This window comes from Triticum dicoccoides, chromosome 4A, assembly GCF_002162155.2.
Source record: "Triticum dicoccoides isolate Atlit2015 ecotype Zavitan chromosome 4A, WEW_v2.0, whole genome shotgun sequence".
Classification (NCBI taxonomy): domain Eukaryota; kingdom Viridiplantae; phylum Streptophyta; class Magnoliopsida; order Poales; family Poaceae; genus Triticum; species Triticum dicoccoides.
Window position 1 is genome coordinate 463,845,892 of NC_041386.1, and position 15,184 is coordinate 463,861,075.

Genomic DNA, 15,184 nt, shown 5'->3' on the forward strand with positions numbered 1-15,184 from the left:
CCCTGACCGACCCCTGTTGACTTGCTGACGTCACGGTGACGCACTGCTGACGCAGTAAATGCTTTTGGAATTTAGATAATTCTTAAATGATTTATTAATTCCAGAAAATGCCTAAAACTTTAATAAATCATAGAAAATTAACCGTAACTCCAAATTAAATAATTTATATATGAAAAATTATCGGAAAACTTCAAGGAATCCATCTGTACCATTTTCATGCATGTTAGAACAACTTATAGCTGCTGTTTAGCACAAATCAATTAAATGGCATTTGAATAATCACATATGGGGTTTAAATTTGAATCTTATATTCAAACCAACTTCATTTAATCTGTTGCTAGTTGCATTAGCTCAAAACACATTCATATTGCCATGTCATGAGCATGCATCATATTGTGCATTGCATTGATTGTGTTCCTTTCTGTGTTGCCGGTATTTGTCCCCTCTCGATAGACGTGATACCGATGATGTGATCGTTGACACTGATGAAGACTCAATGTTATCTTCAGAAGTGCCAGGCAAGCAAAACCCCCTTGTTCATTCCGATACAATCCCACTCTCTCGCTCCTGCTCTCTTTTACTGCATTAGGACTACAACGATTCATCTGTTACTTGCTGCGGTAGCTGAACCCCTTTATCCTTTGCATGACCTGTCATTCCACAGTAAATAGATGAAACCCACTAGTATGAGTAGGAATTGTTTGAGCCCTGTTGTGCCTACTCATTCATGCTTGTTTGTCATGCCTGCTACTGCTTAGAGTTGAGTCAGGTCTGATTCATCGGGGATGAATCAGAGGCGTGTGAACATGTCCTACTGTGTGTGAGCTAAGTGTGTGAACACGATTTGGTAAAGGTAGCGGTGAGAGGCCATGTAGGAGTACATGGTGGGTTGTCTCATTGCAGCCGTCCTCAGGAACTGAGTTCTGTGTTTGTGATCCATGATTCAGCTACTACCATACATTGGGCCCTGAAATATGACCCCGCTCGACTTCTTATTCACCCTTGTCCTCTGTCCAGGAGTTGCAAGTAGTTTCTGGTGTTTGTAGTATGCTGGAGGCCGTGGACAGCGCTGACCGTAGGGGTGGGCTGTGATGCGGTAGGCACGTGGCCGGGTATACCGGGCGCCCGTTTGGTGTCACGGAACCCTGTTCACATCGTTTGGGGCTGTGAGCGAAACTCCGGCCGGATCTCCTCATGGATGGAACCCGAATAGGCGATAAACCTGGACTAGAGACTTGAGTGTTTAGGTAGGTCGAGCACATGTCGTGTGCAGACGCTAAGTGGTGGAAACATGTATGAAGAAGTACACCCCTGCAGGGTTAACATCATCTATTCGAATAGCCGTGTCCGCGGAAAAGGACTTCTGGGTTGCTTATATCAGTTCATAGACAAGTGAAAGTGGATACTTTAAAATGCGCAAGATAAGCGTGAGTGCTATGGATGGCGTTCTCGTAGGGAGACGGGAGCGGATCCATAGTGGTGTATTGATATGGTGAATATGTGGACTCGTGTGCGCCACCTCAAAAGAGTCGCTTGCAGTCGTAGTTTAGGATAGCCACCGAGTCAAAGCTGGCTTGCTGCAGTTAAACCCCACCATCCCTTTGTTGAAAATGATGCATATGTAGTTAGTTCTGATGTAAGTCTTGCTGGGTACATTTGTACTCACGTTTGCCTATTTTATGTTTTTGCAGAGAGACTTCAGTCTCACTAGTAGTTCCACGTGGACTTCGACGTTTAGCTTGTTACCTCAGCTACGATCTTGTGCCCTCGGCAGGATCTGATAGATAGTCAGGCTTCTCGGCCTTTTTCATTTATAGATGTCTGTACCCAGACATGATAGCTCCCGCTTGTGCTTTGACTTGTATGCTCTGATTGTTGGGTCGTGAGACCCATGTTTGTAATATCTCGCTCCTCGGAGCCTATTGATTAAAATACTTGAGTTGTAGAGTCATGTTGTGATGCCATGTTGTATTGCACATATCGAGCATATTGTGTGTATGTTACTGAAATGCTTGGTATGTGTGGGATCTGACTACCTAGTTGTTTATCTTTAGTAGCCTCTCTTACCGGGAAATGTCTCCTAGTGTTACCGCTGAGCCATGGTAGCTTGCTACTGCTCTGGAACACTTAGGCTGGCCGGCATGTGTCCTTCTTCGTTCCTGTGTCTGTCCCTTCGGGGAAATGTCACGCATTGAGTACCGGAGTCCTATTAGCCCGCTACAGCCCGGTTTACCGGAGTCCTGCTAGCCCAGTGCTACAGCCCGGACCCACTTGCTGATGACCGACACGTTCGAAGCTGGGTCATGGATGCCTGTCCCTGTAAGTCTGTGCCACTTTGGGTTTACGACTAGTCATGTCAGCCCGGGCTCCTTATCATATGGATGCTAGCGACACTATCATATACGTGAGCCAAAAGGCGCAAACGGTCCCGGGCAAAGGTAAGGCGACACCCGTGGGGATACCGTGCGTGAGGCCGCAAAGTGATATGAGGTGTTACCGGCTAGATCGATGTGACATCGAGTCGGGGTCCTGACAGTGTTGGTATAGAGGCCATGTAGGAGTACATGGTGGGTTGTCTCATTGAAGCCGTCCTCAGGAACTGAGTTCTGTGTTTGTGATCCATGATTCAGCTACTACCATACATTGGGCCCTGAAATATGACCCCGCTCGACTTCTTATTCACCCTAGTCCTCTGTCCAGGAGTTGCAAGTAGTTTCTGGTGTTTGTAGCTTACTGGAGGCCGTGGACAGCGCTGACCGTAGGGGTGGGCTGTGATGCGGTAGGTACGTGGCACGGTGTACCGGATGCCCGTTTGGTATCTCGGGAACCCTGTTCACATCGTTTGGGGCTGTGAGCGAAACTCCGGCCGGATCTCCTCATGGATGGAACCCGAATAGGCGATAAACCTGGACTAGAGACTTGAGTGTTTAGGTAGGTCGTGGTCTACACCCACGTCGGCTTTCGCTTGAAGTCTGCCGAGCACATGACGTGTGCAAACGCTAAGTGGTGGAAACATGTATGAAGAAGTACACCCCTGCAGGGTTAACATCATCTATTCGAATAGCCGTGTCCGCGGAAAAGTACTTCTGGGTTGCTTATATCAGTTCATAGACAAGTGAAAGTGGATACTCTAAAATACGCAAGATAAGCGTGAGTGCTATGGATGGCGTTCTCGTAGGGAGACGGGAGCGGATCCATAGTGGTGTATTGATATGGTGAATATGTGGACTCGTGTGCGCCACCTCAAAAGAGTTACTTGCAGTCGTAGTTCAGGATAGCCACCGAGTCAAAGCTGGCTTGCTGCAGTCAAACTCCACCATCCCCTTTGTTGATAATGATGCATAGGTAGATAGTTCTGATGTAAGTCTTGCTGGGTACATTTGTACTCACATTTGCCTATTTTATGTTTTGCAGAGAGACTTCGGTCTCGCTAGTAGTTCCACGTGGACTTCGACGTTTAGCTTGATACCTCAGCTACGATCTTGTGCCCTCGGCAGGATCTGATAGATAGTCAGGCTTTTCAGCCTTTTTCATTTATAGATGTCTGTACCCAGACATGATAGCTTCCGCTTGTGCTTTGATTTGTATGCTCTGATTGTTGGGTCATGAGACCCCTATTTGTAATGTCTCGCTCCTCGGAGCCTATTGAATAAACTACTTGAGTCGTAGAGTCATTTTGTGATGCCATGTTGTATTGCACATATCGAGCATATTGTGTGTATGTTATTGAAATGCTTGGTATGTGTGGGATCTGACTATCTAGTTGTTTATCTTTAGTAGCCTCTCTTACCGGGAAATGTCTCCTAGTGTTTCCACCGAGCCATGGTAGCTTGCTACTGCTTCGGAACACTTAGGCTGGCCGGCATGTGTCCTTCTTCGTTCCTGTGTCTGTCCCTTCGGGGAAATGTCACGCTTTGAGTACCGGAGTCCTGTTAGCCCGCTACAGCCAGGTTTATCGGAGTCCTGCTAGCCCAGTGCTACAGCCCGGACCCACTTGCTGATGACCGACATGTTCGAAGCTGGGTCATGGATGCCTGTCCCTGTAAGTCTGTGCCACTTTGGGTTTACGACTAGTCATGTCAGCCCGGGCTCCTTATCATATGGATGCTAGCGACACTATCATATACGTGAGCCAAAAGGCGCAAACGGTCCCGGGCAAAGGTAAGGCGACACCCGTGGGGATACCGTGCGTGAGGCCGCAAAGTGATATGAGGTGTTACCGGCTAGATCGATGTGACATCGAGTCGGGGTCCTGACATATAGACACCGGAGACGGCTAGGGTTACACAAGGTCGGTTACAAAGGAGGAGATATGCATATCTGTATTGCCTAGCTTGCCTTCCACGCCAAGTAGAGTCCCATCTGGACACGAGACGAAGTCTTCAATCTTGTATCTTCATAGTCTAACAGTCCGGCCAAAGGATATAGTCCGGCTGTCCGGGGACCCCCTAATCTAGGACTCCCTCAGTAGCCCCTAAACCAGGCTTCAATGACAATGAGTCCGGCGCGCAGTATTGTCTTCGGCATTGCAAGGCGGGTTCCTCCTCCGAATACACCCTGGAAGAATTTGAATACAAGAATAGTGTCCGACCCTGCAAAATCAGTTCCACATGCCACCATAGAGAGAATATTATTTCCACAAATCTAATCTGCTGACACGTTTCGGCAACATGACATCAGGCCATGGCTCGGTGATTTATTCGAACCGTTTTTCTTCAACCAGCTCCACACATAATGTGAGGCAGTTTCTTGATACGTCTTGTCAAAGTAGAGATCGTGTTCCACTAATTACGTGATTCTCATCAATACGGTCGTGGGTAACCCAACCGTGCCTAGGACTCCTAGATTTTAGGAAAGTCCCAAATGGCCACTAGGAGGACGCTTGATATTCACCCTCTTTATAAAGGGACAAGGCTTTTACTTTTTTCCTCCCGTGCTCAATCGAATCCTTCCCCCGCCTCGAGTTGCAACACCCAAAGCACAGGTCAGGTGCTTCGGACCTTCAATCATGTCCGGATCTAGACTTCAAGGCCGATGGATGCCCTCCTCTGCCTACCCAAGGGAGGCCAGATACCTGACCGCCGAGGTTTCGCATCGGCTGCCTGCCCGAGGGCAGGTCGTCCCTACTCCCGAACCCAACGAGAACGTTGTGTTCGTCTCCCACTTCCTCTGAGGTCTAGGCCTCACTCTGGATCCCTTTGTTAGGGGTTTGATGTTCTATTACGGTGATGCAAGTTATGCTGGTTCATCGAGTCCAGCCTTGCAAACATTGGCCCCTCCGCATGTGGGAGTTCAACCCAGAAGGACCGCGCACTATTCAAAATTTCCTCGGCCTGACGCATGAGGAGATGTATAAATCATTCTTCGGACCCCAAATAGAGTGTCCGGATACTACCGAGGACGTGGGCCTGAGCAGCAACCGCACCGCCGACCAAGTAAGTAATCCTCTAGCCGAACACTCCATCTTTCATTTATCATGACAATATTCTAAGAAATCACTCTTTGACCAGGACTGGCTAACAAAGGCGAAGATGATTCGATGTTCGGCCCCCCTTCCTGAGGGTTTGGACAATCCGGTACTGGAAAATATGATCGAACTAGCACCTTGCCCGGAGCCCTCAAAGGAAGAAAAAGGGGGGAATAATGAGGGCGAAAGCGGGCCCCCATCGCTACCAATTCCAACCGAGGTAATGAGCGCCTCCGTGAAGGAGGATAACTAAGGGGAAGAATCTGACCTTCTCTCCCTTCGGGGAAGGAAGAGGACTGCCTCTGAAGATCCGAAAACCAAGGTTTCCAAACGGGAGAAGAAATCTCCACCAGAGGGTCCTGCCTTGGAGGGTACTCTTGCCGCACAAAGTCCACACGGGGATTAACCCTCTAACGAGCTATAAGTTGTCAAAAAGTACTTTAATAGTGAAGATATACTACCTTACCTCTGAGGAAAATAACCGAAGCATTTATCTTGCAGTTCGGATCTCAGCCCTTCTCAGCAAAGCTCCTCTTCGGGGGATCTTCTTCCAGAGATGATGGAGAGCGAAACGCCTCCCCCGGACTCCTCCGCGCAAGAAGCGAGCGACCTAGAAGTGTCGTCTCGGAGGGCCTCACCGGATCCGGTGAGGCCAGAAGATAATCCTATGGTCACCCGAAGTCCCCGACATCCGGCTCTTGAAGAGAGCAAACAGAAGAGTCCGGCGCCGTCTGGTATGCGGTCGGACGTACTGAGGGAGCTGTTGGAGCGAGCGGCCATCTCAGAAGAACACCGTATGTTGATGGGTACGGTGATGGAAATAATTTTGTCCGTCGAAAGCGGATTGCACGAGGCCTTTATGAGTATACTGACGGGCTTTGAGGTACGTGAAATGATATACTTTTTGATTGTACCACACATTTTTAGGTGTGCCCCGTGTAGATAGTAGCCCCTGAGACTCTAGTTGTCATCGAGAACGATGGCGAACAGAGGATCGTAGTCCCAGGTAATAACCAAACCGCCTTTATGTGCAGGTGGCTGGAGCTCCGGTGGCTGGCCAGACTCATGAGATTGCCAAACTAAAGCGGCAACTGGATGCGGCGGATGCCGACATCGAGCTTGTTAATAAGCGGCTTGACGAGGCATGGGGTAAGTGATATTTTCTGGTGAATGTCACATAGTAAGAGCAGCGTAACGCCAGTATCTTTAATATGTTGTGACTGCAGATGGAGCTGCCACCGTGGAGACCCTTCGGGCGGAACTTGCCCGAGCCAAGGAACAAGCAAGAATTAGTAATGCGACCGCTTTAAAGGCGGCCGAAGAGTTAAGAGCCGAAAAGGCTGCACATTGCGGGAGCAAAGATAAAATGGCCAAGATGGCTGTAAAGTTAAAAGACACTGCCGACCGTTGCTAGTTCCTTGAAGAAGAAAACCGGGCGAGGGCGACGGACCTCGAGAAGGCCGCAATGGCGACCAACGACCCCCGCTCTGCCATGAGAGCGAAGAAGGAGGAACTGAGTGAAGTCGGGGATATTGCGGCTGGGAAGCCCTTTATGCTGTGGAGGAAGTTCGGAGATCCGCGGTATGCCCCTCTGGATCGGCTGTGGAGTTCGACAGACGCATATATGGACTTGGCGGCGAGCGCTGTCGATGCGGCCGAATACTTCCGAGATCAAACAGATCATGAAGTGGACAAGCTGTTCTGGTCGCAGTTTAACGTTCTAGAGCGTCCGCTTCCATTGACTGATCAGATAGCCGAATGGGCCGAACTCAATAGATTATCCGGACTTGCCATGAGGTCCGTCGTAGATCATTTGTGGCCGGAGAAGCCGAAGCCGAACAACTATTTCAACTTAGTGCAACAGTTCCTTGGTGCGGTGCCGCGCATCAATGCGATGAAAAGGTCGGCATGTATAGAAGGCTCGCAGATGGCCTTTGCCCGTGTCAAAGCATACTGGGCGGAGATGGATGCTGCCACTGTTGCGGCGCAGGGTTCAGCCATAGGCCGAGTGGCTGCCGAGCACTATTTTGAAGAAGTTCTTGAGGGTGCTCGTTTGATAGAGGCCCAGTGCTCGAAGAATATTATGTTTGAGTGACATGTATTCCCATTGTAAAAACAATGTTTATGAAATTTATTAAGGCTGTATTTATACTTTTGCCTGAAAGTAATATGATGCCTCCTGTGCGGCCGTTTATGTATACATGCGTATAACCTGAAAGATTGCAGTCGTCGGCTTCAGCCCCCACGCATATAATGCGGGGGTGTTCGCAGAAGACATGTGTTCACACTTAATCCAATGTCTTGGTCCTAATAAGGAGGTGATAGCGCAGTGAACTAGGCAACCAGACTATAATGCTTTAACACTTTCACTTAGCCATAGGAGTTTGACAGTGGGGCTACTATATAGCCCCTGGTGGCTCCGCACTCATCCGAATTCGAGGTGCGTACATGCCTGGCCGGGAAACGACCCTTCGTTAAGGCGGAGGAATTCTATCATTCCGATAGGTCATCGAGTGGTTGACCAGTCTCACGCTATATCATGACAGTCAGTTTTCGGCTTTCTCTACTAAGGTGCTCGTCCGGATGAACCGGGGCACAATTGCAGTAGTTCTCCTGGTGCCGCCTTAGCCGATAGAGCGGAACGTAAGGTAGCAAAACACAGGAGCTGGGCAAACTCAACATTTGACCAAAGATATGATTCGGAGCTGATGCATATTAGGCCAAACTCGCGACGCCGAACACTCCCTAAGGTATTCGGTCTTTATGGTATAAACCGGGCCAAAACAGTGCCCTTTGTAAGAAGCCCCTGGTGTCCAGGTACGTGCATTATTCTGACGTGGCCACATGCCAAGACGTCAGCATCCTTCTCAATAGTACTGAGAATCTGAGGGATGTGTATCAACAAGAGACAGTAAGAAAGGTTTACGCAGGGTCTTAATCTAAAAAGAATCCTTGGAACGGGTCCCTGCTGCACGTATGCGCCTGTGTCTCCGTTGTGCCGTATCCTGGACGGGTGTAGCACGATGGTCATCTGTAAAAGAGAGGAACTTAGGTGAAAAGTTGTCGTGCAAAAATGTAGGTTATATTTAAAGAAACCATGTACAATTCAAGATGAGGAAAAATTGCCACTTGTTTGCGCGCGTGGAGCCCCTTGTTTTTATAACAGGGGTGTGGCCGTCAAACCTATATGGATTACATATAGCTGCGCCGGACTCGTCTGACCGTGTCCGTGGTCTTGACGACCTATCAAGTGCTTTAGTTGGTGAGACCGTTTTAGTGTGCGGCTGCCAAGGCAGTCGCACTCTCTTCGGCGCGCAGGGATCGCTCAATATTTCCACTTACTGTAATGATGCCACGTGGACCGAGCATCTTAAGCGTGAGGGAAGCGTAATGCGGTATTGCGTTGAAGCGAGCGAAAGCTTCTCGTCCGAGTAGTGCTTGATAGCCACTTTGGAATGGAGCAATGTGGAAAGTTAAATTTTCACTACGGAAGTTATCGGGGAAGCCGATATAACCTCTAGTAGCAGGGAGCTCGTGCAATGAGCCCCTGAGCCTAGCGTTACTCCTCTGAAGGTAGTATTGCTGTGGCGGATTTTTGTTGGGTCTATCCCCATTTTGCGGACTGTGTCCTAATATATCAGGTTTAGGCTGCTGCCATCGTCCATCAGGACTCGTGTGAAGAGGTATCCGTCAATTATTGGGTCTAATACCAAGGCAGCCCATCCTGCACGTCGGATACTTGCTGAGTAATCCCGATGGTCGAAAGTGATCGGTTGAGACGACCAGTGGCAGGACTCCGCGGTGATAGGCCATTTGGCATATTTCTCTGGGAGTGCTGCTTTGTTTCTCCCCTTGATCACGTGTAACACGTTTACTGTTTTGACTTCTGGTGGAAATTTCTTTTGTTCCCCAGTGTCTTGCTTGAGAGGCTCATCCCCGTCTTCGCTTGGTGTATCCTCCCCCTTGTGTACGGCGTTGAGCTTGCCGGACTGCTTGAAGACCCAACATTCTCTGTGGGTATGATTAGCGAGTTTACCAGGGGTGCTATGGATCTGACATATTTGGTCCAGAATTTTGTTTAGGCTGGACAGTTCGTCTCTGCTGCCTTTAGAGGGCGGCTTTTGCTGACCTGGCCGAGAGCTTCTGAATCCGGCGTTTACCGCCATGCTCTTCGGGTTGTCTTCTTTATTCCGGCGCTTGTTATTTTTGTTGCGTCGTGATTTCCCGTTTCCATCTCTAACTTCGGATGTACTTGGGTCGCTGGTGCTGCATCGGGCTAGCCAGCTGTCCTCGCCCGCACAAAAGCGGGTCATGAGGCTTGTTAATGCTGCCATTGTTCTCGACTTTTCTTGGCCGAGGTGTCTGGCAAGCCATTCGTCACGAACAGTCGACTATTTGGTTCTTTTTAGTAAGAAACATGTTCCAAAGCTTTCGGGCTGACTCTCCGGGCTATTGAGTTATATGACTTAAATCGTCCGCATCCGGAGGTCGGACATAAGTCCCTTGAAAATTTGCCTGAAAAGCATCTTGGAGCTCTTCCCAGCTTCCAATGGAGCTTTCGGGGAGGCTTTTAAGCCAGTGCCGAGCTGGTCCTTTGAGCTTGAGGGGTAAATACTTAATGGCGTGGAGATCATCTCCTCGAGCCATATGGATATGGAGGATATAGTCCTCAATCCAGACCCCAGGGTCTGTTGTTCCGTCGTATACCTCTATGTTTACGAGTTTGAATCCCTCTGGAAATTCGTGGTCCAGCACCTCGTCGGTGAAACATAGGGGGTGTGCGGCACCCCTGTATTTGGGTGTACCGCATTGTTCGGATGTTTGTTGTGTTGCATCGTATGCTGGGGCACGCTTGCGTGGTCCATAGATGGATCTGGTTGCGCCATCCTTTTGATGCGAGCCCTCGCGTGGATCGCGTATTGGCTTATGTGCGGCGTTGTTTGCCGCTCTATGTTGGCTGTGAGGTCGTCTATCCGGCAAGATGGCCGTTTTAATTTTTGGTTGCGGGGGATCTAAGGCCTCCTCATCGAATTCAGGTAGCAACTTCCGCTTCGGGTAGCTCTTGGTGGGGCGATGACTGCCGTACTTCGCTGTTGTGTTGAGTACTTTACTCCATCTGATTCTGAGTGTGTCTTGCGCAGCCTTGAGCCTTTGCTTCTGCTTTTTTTGACTCCTCGCGGTGGCAACAAGCCTTTGACGGGCATTCTGTTGCTCCGGGTGTATGTCTGGTGTGATATCGTCCGGACTATTATCTTTGACAAAGTCGGGTTGTTCGGTTTGATTCTCCGTGTTGCCGTGTTCCGGCGATGGTTCACCCTGCTCTAACGCTGGGTCTATGTGATCGTTGTTTCTGCCGAGGCGGGATTTGGAGCGGCGCTTACGCCGCCGCTTTGACTGCTTCTCGAGGGGACAACCCTTCATTGCGTCCTTCCGTTCCTCGTCGTCGTTTTCTTTTGGTGTGCCCACCATGTATACGTCATGTGATGAAGTGGGCGTCCAGTGCCCTGTGGGCACTGGTTCCTGCTCGTCTCCTGCATCGTCGTCCATACCGTCGATGTCTTCGGAGTCGAAGTCGAGCATGTCGGTTAAGTCATCTACAGTGGCTACTAAGTGGGTGGTGGGTGGGCAGTGAATTTCTTCGTCATCCGCATCCCAATCCTGCCAGACATAGTTCGGCCAGGACTCTCCTAACAAGGAGAGAGACTTTAATGAATTCAGTATGTCACCGAAGGGCGAGTGTTGAAAGATATCCGCGGAGGTGAACTCCATGATTGGCGCCCAGTCAGATTTGATGGGCACGGGCGCAGGCGGTTCGGAGTCCGTGGCCGGGGAAGGATCCGGTAGTTTGGCAACACGGCTCTCGTGAAGGGTAAGGTCAATATTTGGCTCGATCGCCTCTGAGGATACGGCCTCCGTGACGGGGTCTATCCACCCGTCCATGGATGGCGACACTGGCTCCAAATTGAAGCTCGGAGCGGATGCCGGTGCGATCTCCTGAATACGGTCCGATGGTAGAGCTAAATCGTACTCATTGTGACCGCGTGGCGCACAAGGCAGGGGCTCGAATCCGTCGAAGATCAAGTCTCCACGGATATCGGCCGTGTAGTTTAAGCTTCCAAACCTGACCTGATGGCCAGGGGCGTAGCTTTCAATCTGCTCCAAATGGCCAAGTGAATTGGCCCACAGTGCAAAGCCGCCGAATACAAAAATCTGTCCGGGGAGAAAAGTCTCACCCTGGACTGCATCGCTAACGATGATCGAAGGAGCCATCAAGCCTGATGATGACGACACAGAGGAACTCTCAATGAAAGCACCAATGTCGGTGTCAAAACCGACGGATCTCGAGTAGGGGGTCCCGAACTGTGCGTCTAGGCGGATGGTAACAGGAGGCAGGGGACACGAAGTTTTACCCAGGTTCGGGCCCTCTTGATGGAGGTAAAACCCTACGTCCTGCTTGATTTATTCTTGATGATATGGGTATTACAAGAGTTGATCTACCACGAGATCGGAGTGGATAAACCCTAGAAGCTAGCCTATGGTATGATTGTATGTTGTCCTACGGACTAAAACCCTCCGGTTTATATAGACACCGGAGAGGGCTAGGGTTACACAAGGTCGGTTACAAAGGAGGAGATATACATATCCGTATTGCCTAGCTTGCCTTCCACGCCAAGTAGAGTCCCATCCGGACACGAGACGAAGTCTTCAATCTTGTATCTTCATAGTCTAACAGTCCGGCCAAATGATATAGTCCGGTTGTCCGGAGACCCCCTAATCCAGGACTCCCTCAGTCTTGCATTAAACAAGATCCAGATATAATGTTCATGCTCAACGCTGGCACCAAATAACAATTATTTAGGTCTAAAAATAATCCCGAAGGTATATGTAGAGGTAGCGTGCCGACGGTGATCACATCGACTTTGGAACCATTTCCCACACGCATCGTCACCTCGTCCTTAGCCAGTGTTCACTTAATCCATAGTCCCTGTTTCGAGTTGCAAGTATAGCAACAGAACCAGTATCAAATACTCAGGTGCTACTTCGAGCTCTGGTAAGGTACACATCAATAACATGTATATCACATATACCTTTGTTCACCTTGCCATCCTTCTTACCCGCCAAATACTTGGGGCAGTTCCGCTTCCAGTGACCAGTCCGTTTGTAGTAGAAGCACTCAGCCTCAGGCTTAGGTCCAGACTTGGGTTTCTTCTCCTGAGCAGCAACTTGTTTGCTCTTCTTCTTGAAGTTCCCCTTCTTCTTCCCTTTGCCCTTTTTCTTGAAACTGGCGGTCTTATTGACCATCAACACTTGATGCTCCTTTTTGATTTCTACCTCCACAGCCTTTAGCATTGCGAAGAGCTCGGGAATTGTCTTATTCATCCCTTGCATATTATAGTTCATCACGAAGCTTTTGTAGCTTGGTGGCAGTGATTGAAGAACTCTGTCAATGACACTATCAACAGGAAGATTAACTCCTAGTTGAGTCAAGTGATTATGATACCCAGATATTTTGAGTATATGCTCAGTGACAGAACTATTCTCCTCCATCTTGCAGCTATAGAACTTATTGGAGACTTCATATCTCTCAATCCGGGCATTTGCTTGAAATATTAACTTCAACTCCTAGAACATCTCATATGCTCCATGACGTTCAAAGCGTCGTTGAAGTCCCGGTCCTAAGCCGTAAAGCATGGCACACTGAACTATAGAGTAGTCATCAGCTTTGCTCTACCAGATGTTCATAACATCTGGTGTTGCTCCTGCAGCAGGTTTGGCACTTAGCGGTCCTTCCAGGACGTAATTCTTCTGTGCAGCAATGAGGATAATCCTCAAGTTATGGACCCAGTCCGTGTAATTGCTACCATCATATTTCAACTTTGCATTCTCAAGGAACGCATTAAAATTCAACAGAACAACAGCACGAGCCATCTATCTACAACAAACATAGACGTGCAAAATACTATCAGGTACCAAGTTCATGATAAATTTAAGTTCAATTAATCATATTACTTAAGAACTCCCACTTAGATAGACATCCCTCTAATCATCTAAGTGATCACGTGATCCAAATCAACTAAACCATAACCGATCATCACGTGAAATGGAGTAGTTTTCAATGGTGAACATCACTATGTTGATCATATCTACTATATCATTCACGCTCGACCTTTCGGTCTCAGTGTTCTGAGGCCATATCTGCATATGCTAGGCTCGTCAAGTTTAACCTGAGTATTCTGCATGTGCAAAACTGGCTTGCACCCGTTGTAGATGGACATAGAGCTTATCACACCCGATCATCACATGGTGTCTGGGCATGACGAACTTTGGCAACGGTGCATACTCAGGGAGAACACATTTATCTTGAAATTTAGTGAGAGATCATCTTATAATGCTACCATCAATCAAAGCAAAATAAGATGCATAAAAGATAAACATCACATGCAATCAATATAAGTGATATGATATGGCCATCATCATCTTGTGCTTGTGATCTCCATCTCTGAAGCACCATCATGATCACCATCGTCACCAGCGCGACACCTTGATCTCCATCGTAGCATCATTGTCATCTCGCCAACTATTGCTTCTACGACTATCGCTACCGTTTAGTGATAAAGTAAATCAATTGCAGGGCGATTGCATTGCATACAATAAAGCGACAACCATATGGCTCCTGCTAGTTGCCGATGACTCGGTCAAAACATGATCATCTCATACAATAAAATATAGCATCATGTCTTGACCATATCACATCACAATATGCCCTACAAAAACAAGTTAGACGTCCTCTACTTTGTTGTTGCAAGTTTTACGTGGCTGCTACGGGCTGAGCAAGAACCGTTCTTACCTACGCATCAAAACCACAACGATAGTTCGTCAAGTTAGTTCTGTTTTAACCTTCTCAAGGACCGGGCGTGGCCACACTCAGTTCAACTAAAGTTGGAGAAACTGACACCCACCAGCCACCTGTGTGCAAAGCACGTCGGTAGAACCAGTCTCGCATAAGCGTACGCGTAATGTCGGTCCGGGCCACTTCATCCAACAATACCGCCGAACCAAAGTATGACATGCTGGTAAGCAGTATGACTTGTATCGCCCACAACTCACTTGTGTTCTACTCGTGCATATAACATCAACGCATAAAACCAGGCTCAGATGCCACTGTTGGGAAACATAGTAATTTCAATAAATTTCCTACGCACACGCAAGATCATGGTGATGCATAGCAATGAGAGGGGAGAGTATGTCCACATACCCTCGTAGACCGAAAGCGGAAGTGTTAGCACAACGTGATTGATGTAGTCGTACGTCTTCAGGATCCGACCGATCAAGTACCGAACATACGGCACCTCCGAGTTCTACACGTGTTCAACTCGATGACGTCCCTCGAACTCCGATCTAGCCGAGCTTTGAGGGAGAGTTTTGTCAGCACGACGGCGTGGTGACGATATTGATGTTCTACCGTCGTAGGGCTTCGCCTAAGCACGGCTACGATATTATCGAGGTGGACTATGGTGGAGAGGGGCACCACACACGGCTAAAAGATCCAAGAGATCAATTGTTGTGTCTCCAAGGGGTGTATCCCTCCCCGTATATAAAGGAGTGGAGGAGGAGGAGGGGGTCGGCCACCCTAGGCATGCCCCATGAGGAGTCCTACTCCCGGTGGGAGTAGGACTCCCCCTTTCCATGTGGGGGTAGGAGAGGAGAGGGAAGGAG